We start from the raw sequence: 6,807 nt of genomic DNA, 5'->3' as shown, positions 1-6,807 counted from the left end.
TTCAAGAACAAGTTGCGAAGCCGTTGAATTAACGTTTAGGGAAAAGAATTGAAAGAAGCTCTCTATAAATTAGATAAAATCTCGGAGATTGTAACTCACATATTTTCTTAAAAAATCGTATAATTCATATTTATCGTATATTTTTCTTGTCTTGTAATTTTCTTGCATATTTATATTTTATCGCGAACAAATTCATTTGACAATTTGCTCATTCTATATTCTTTTATTGTGGCAATTTATCTACGAACCAAAATCATTATTCATTAGACTATGAGACTTGAGTTTAACATTTTATTAGGCTATGCGACTGGAATTTATTACTATCGTTTTGTTCTTCAGATTCCATTATCATCTCTACACTTCACCCTTAGAATCCTTTTATTAGATTTTTTTTATTGTTTAACCCTTTTATACCTAAGTTATTAATAATCAAGATCCTTTCACAAAGCACATTAATGAAATGAAAATCTTACATTAGAACCAAATTCGATATTTTATGATAGAGACTGATATCAGTAGTCAAATCTTCTCGAATAAAAGGAAAATACAATCTTTGGACTAAGAAAAAGAATGTTTACTCCCACGTGAAATCTACAGTCTTTGATATAAATTAAAATAAGAGGAGAACATAATAATAATAATTTATTAGAGTGTGCCGATTATTAATTGATGATTTTTTTTGGCAGAGGTGAATGTATGGAGACTTATCATTCCTTTCTTTTTTCCATATGAGCCAAAATAATATTTAGCATTTTCATTTTCCTTCCTTTCGGTTTTTAATTCATTTTAACATGGGCATTTGTTAAAATGTAATTTAGGTGTTAGATTTTTTAGAAGGTAAAACTAAAAAGAGGATGTGTATAAATGCAAGAGTAATAATTGTTAGTACATATAATTGGTAGGCTAGGTAGAATTTATGTATACCGTTAGAAAAATCCTTCTTTTTAAGGTGTAAATGGAATTCAAAAAGCTTCCAAAAATGAAAAACTAGAAAGAAAGATGTCCTCAAGGGCATTGCAGAAACTAGCCTTTTTTAATTAATAAAGCCGCATAAACGACAGCTTGCTTTGATATTTACCTTTTTATTTTGAAAAATGGAAAAAGAAAGGTTTTATTTTCTCAAACGTATAGTTCACATGTATCGTGTAAGACAGAAATATTTTGAGAAAATTTAAGAGGGTTTAGCAATATTGACCATTTGAAGCAGCGTTAAGTTTAAAAGAAATGGGCATCTACAACATAGAACGAGACAAAAGATTAGAAAGAGTGGAAGCCAATTTCCATATCATTTTTTTTTTCGTCAACAGCAATTGTATCATAGAGGGATAAGAATGGTTGTCTATATAATACGGCCTCTTGAACATGTTATAACTCATCCTAAAATGTAAACTAATTGCTTATACAAGATTATAACAGAGATGTTATATTTAGTTAGTTAGTATTAATAGAGAGTTACTCGGCATCCTCGCACACATCACATATTGAAAATTTGTTATGTTACAAAATTTGGCCGTATAACGTTTGCGACAGTACGTAGTCCCAACCCATTGTTCCGTATGAGAAGAGCAAGTGAATAACTTACATGAAATTGTCCCCCAAGAATCACGTTAATTAGAAGGACATTAGAAACATAACAGTGAGGTCCCATTCTCAAACCCTGCTTTTTCCTCCTCCTTTCTTATAAGGTTTAGAATCTCTCCTTGAAAAAAGTAAATAGAAAAGCTTACACGAAATTGGACAATTTTTTAAAGGGAAAATGATCGGTTTCATGCTTCACATTTCACAAAAATATTCTTTTCGTCCCTCACTTTTAAAATGAAACAATTTCGTCCTTGACATTTAAAAATTGAAATTATTATATCCCTAAACCCAAATTTCAATCTGAATCAAACCACCAATCAACCTGATTACAAATTTTGCGGGTGTAATTGGTAGATTACTTGGTTAACTCAACTTGATATTCATGTGAAATTTAATGAACCTAAAAATAAAAAATAAAAAATTATAACTTAAAAAAGAAAGATTAATCTTTTCTACATTATCATTGTATACACTGACGATTTTATGTATCGCTATATCATTTTAATTTTAATTTAAACACCAAATTTTATATTTATGATACACATCTAGATTCGCAAGTGGATATACTAACGGTACATGAAAAGATTTATCAAAAAAAAAAAACTCTACTATTCCAAGACAAATGATGGCCTTTTATTTTTTTGGTTTAATAAATGTCATGTGAATATGATAAAGTTGACCGAATGATCTATCAATTCTATTTTCGAAATTTATTACTGGGTTATTGGATGGTTTGATTTAGATTGAAAATTAGGTTCAGGGATTTAATAGCTTTAATTTTTAAATGTCAAGGATGAATTTGCTTCATTTTAAAAGTGAAGGACGAAAAGAATATTTTTGCGAAATGTGAGGGATGAAACAAGTCATTTTCCCTTTTTTAAAATTATTGGACAATATTAACCAGCATTTGGGTTTGTGACGAATCACTTGCTAAAAGTGGTATTAAGTGCTCGATATAGTAACTTGTGTATTCAAACAGTAATTGTATTGTAAATTTATAACCAATGTCGAGTCTCCTAAAACTATAAAATTATAATTAACAATGTTCAGACTTGCAGGTCCTTTTAACTTTTGAAACTTCAACCTTGATTATTTACATCACTACATAGAAGCTTTCAATATAAATTTACCCAAGGGAAAAGAAAAAGGCAACTAAAGGAAAGTAGAGCAAGAAGTGGAGTTTCATTTTTCTAATTGGAAGTTTATTTATAAGATTCCATATTTAAAAATAGGAAGTTTTGCCCCCTTTTTCTAATCTTCCCATCCATGATGGTGTGGATTGTTTGTTCTCTTGTACAAGAATTGTAAAGAATCCAAAAGCCAATTAAAATTTTCCTTTAATTTTCTATTCTCAACTTTTTTGTCTATAAGAGACACGCCTTACCCTTCTTAAACTCTCCCTCACCGTTAGCAAAGAAGCATTGAAGATTTTGTTTCTTCATAATTTTGTCAGTATTTGTGCTGTGACAGAGAGAGAAAATGGAAGAATTTGCTTCTTTATGGAGCTATCAAGAGGTGCGCTCTCTTCATATTCTTGCTAGTAATTTGGGATCTGGCATTTAAGACCTCCTTCATTTATGAATCAATGAAAGAGAATTCAATATAACTTGTTTAAAGGGAAGTCTATGCATTTCCTCTTCTAAATTGGCCATCAAAACCTCATTTATTGGGAATCTTTGTTTGATCTTTTCCAAAGTTTTTGGAATCCCATTGGCTTTGGAATCAGTTTTTTTTTTTTTCCAACTGTTCACATCTTAATCTTTGTTTTCCTGTTCAATTAAGTCTCCTTTTCTTCTTTGTTTCTGAAAATCCATTCAACCAAGTTGTTCTTTCGAAGGAGTAGACAATTGTGTAAAACTTCCATTGTTTAACGTCTTTTACATTACTTGATCTATTTTTCTAGAGCACAAGTCTTTCTTTATACGTGTGTATGAGTGTCTATTGCTGCGTGTCTGTGAATTTTTTTTTTTTTTGGGGGGCTGTTTCCAGTTATCTAAAAGTAGAGTCAACGTCCATGTGCTTTGCACGTTAGCTGTATGTTAAAGTGATGAAGAATTTTCGTGTTAAGAGATTTTTTATATCCATTTTTGGCCGTTGATAAATATCTTTGATAATTCGGGACAAAACAATTGTTGGCCCATTGTATGTTTTATTCTTAAGCTACTACGTATCCAATGGTAAAAATAATTGTGTTCTTTGTTCTTTGTTCTTTTTCTTTTCTATTATAAAACCCTCTTTTTGTTTTTTTTATACTCAGATGTCCTGCGACTTCCATAATCCGCGTACCTTGCCCCTAAGTTTGAATTATATGTTTACTGAATAATTGGTAAATTTTCCAAGTTGTTTAGACTCATCTTAAGGTCCCTTGCTACTGTGGTTTGAAGTTGATCTTTCACTTTGAGCAAGATTTCTATTTCTCAAAATGAACGTGGTGCACTTGGTTTGTGTTGATTGATACCGTCTGAATTCAGTCTTTAATGTGTAAAAGAAGAGCCAATATAATGTGTTAATAAACTTGACTGCTCAGTAACTAACAATTTCTTGTTGGTTTTTTCTTTTCAACCATATCATATGCATTTGTTTCTGTTTGCAGAGCGCTGATGATTTGAAGCAGAAGCTGGTATGCGCCACTCTTGAACTTGAACAACTAAAGGTGGAAGCAAATGAGGAAATGAGAAAAAACCAGGAACATGTGAAGCAACTTTTCCAACTCGTGAATATTGCTTGCCAAGAAAGAAATGAAGCAAGAGATCTACTTCAAAAGATGCTGAATAGAGTCATGCCTACAACAAATTCAACTGAATTCTTTCCAGGCCAGCCTCAATTTCAACCAAATAGTCCTCTTCTAAAGCCTACAAAAGCAAATTCAAGTACAACAGAGTCAAACAGTTTCTCTGAAACATACAACAATCCTTCGCATGGTTTATCCTCGGGTGAATCCTTTTTGGATGCTGTCTCATCACCCAAACTCACAAACATTAACATAGGTGATTCAGGCAGCATTGCGTTTGTGAACCAACCCTTGATTCAAGACTGTAACAGGGTCATTTCTAACAACATGGTCCCTTCAGTAACTCCAAAAGTTGATGTTGCCTCTTTGATGATTGAAAATTTTTCCAGAGGAAAAAATTTGCCCCAAAAGGGGAAGTTCCTTAAGGCTGTCCTTGATGCAGGGCCACTTCTTCAGAATCTTCTTGTTGCTGGGTCACTTCCTAGGTGGCGCAATCCTCCCCAACTTCAGAAATCCCACATTCCTCCTGTTTCAGTTAAAGGTTGTGATGCTGATATAATCAACATGAAAAGTGCTGCAAATATGAGTCCCGTAGCTTCAAGATTACTTATTTCACGACCTTATGCTGAAATGTCATGTTCCCCTTCCCAAATTTTGTCATCATCCATGTTGAATTTTACCAATGGACCTACTGGAGCCTGTCTGGGAGGTGATAGGCTGATATCATCCGGTGATGCTAACAGTTACGTCCCGTTGGGTAAGAGACAGAGGTTCTATTGAGATTTGGAGGCTGCTATCACAACAATTTGAAAAATAAGATTGTTTGTGGTCTAAATAGCCGGATACAATCCTTAGTTTGAATGACATATCTTTTTAGCTTGATTGATATTCCTTTTCTTCTTTGGTGTTTTGTCTGGGACTCAGTTTATCCAATTTTTATTGGGTAATGAAGATATTTGGTTGTCCTAACATGGTCATTGCCATATTGATATATATTCTTTTTCCAGTACATGATATTTTCTCTTGAAAGTTTTGTATTAAACGAGCATTGGAATGAAGCATAAATCTTCGAAACATGTCTGAATGCACAGTTTCTCCTCGCAAGTTTTTGCATTGAACTTGGAAACTTTTTAGGATTTGTCTACCATAATGGACCATTGTTCAAAAGCAAGAGGTACAAGAAATCCTTCCAGTTAAACCGGTTTCTATCCATTAAATACCATTTTTCTCAAGCAAGGGTGATCAACTCAAGTATGTTCATGAAAAAACACCAAGAACCTCCTTCATAAACTCTAAAATTAAGATAACAACACCTTAAACAATCACTTCCTTACCTCAATTCAACCAAGGGTTCTTTTTTTTTTTTTTTTTTCAATTCAACCAAAGAGTTAATGCAAAATAGCACTTATTTCTTGCCCTATTACTCCCGTCTATCGGTTCTGCTTCTCATGATTTTTTTTTTTTTTTTTGCGTAGTAGGGTATCTGGGCCCATGAACTGGTAATACCGTACGGCCCAACTAATCCCTACTGCAGGCTGGGAGCGGCTCGCCCCAAGCGTCACCAGCCTCATGATTATGACAGCAACAAGCTGGTGATGCTTGGGGCGAGCCGCTCCCAGCCTGCAGTAGGGATTAGTTGGGCCGTACGGTATTACCAGTTCATGGGCCCAGATACCCTACTACGCAAAAAAAAAAAAAAATTATCATGAGAAGCAGAACCGATAGACGGGAGTAATAGGGCAAGAAATAAGTGCTATTTTGCATTAACTCTTTGGTTGAATTGAAAAAAAAAAAGAAAAAAAGAACCCTTGGTTGAATTGAGGTAAGGAAGTGATTGTTTAAGGTGTTGTTATCTTAATTTTAGAGTTTATGAAGGAGGTTCTTGGTGTTTTTTCATGAACATACTTGAGTTGATCACCCTTGCTTGAGAAAAATGGGCTGCTTCTCATGATTATGACAGCAACAATATGGATAAGTACTATGCCCAGGGAGGAAGGAGATAAGTATTGGTTTTTCACAGTTTGGCGCTCACATTTATTGTATAATTATAAACTATGCCCCACTTAAAATAGTTTTCTAATTCAGACCCACAACTTTAGACATTTGGAGTATGGGTATTACAGCACCTGCGATGCACGTGTATCTAGGTGGCAAAGTTGGATCTTGCGGGTTGTGGCCATAAAAACCATAATTAACAAATAATTTGCAGACGAAATTAAAAAATTAGCACACAAAAGATTACCTAAACCTTATTAAGGTCTTTTACCTTTCTTGTCTAAGTGGTAACTTTTACTCTTTACAGAAAATAGCTGAATAGGTTCTACCCGTAGTTGTCTATGTAGTGTGGTAAGTTTTTCCACACATTTTTAGTACTTATGAGTGGCTGGTAGTAAATATTGTCAGAGCAAAAATTAGGATCCAGAGCAAATTTCTGTTCATGAGACAACTTTGCCCTTGCTTCAGGTTTTACAATTAAACTTTAAAATTTTGGGGTT

Source organism: Coffea arabica, chromosome 1e (genome assembly GCF_036785885.1).
Source record: "Coffea arabica cultivar ET-39 chromosome 1e, Coffea Arabica ET-39 HiFi, whole genome shotgun sequence".
NCBI classification, from domain to species: domain Eukaryota; kingdom Viridiplantae; phylum Streptophyta; class Magnoliopsida; order Gentianales; family Rubiaceae; genus Coffea; species Coffea arabica.
Note: the sequence above shows the minus strand (reverse complement) of the source record.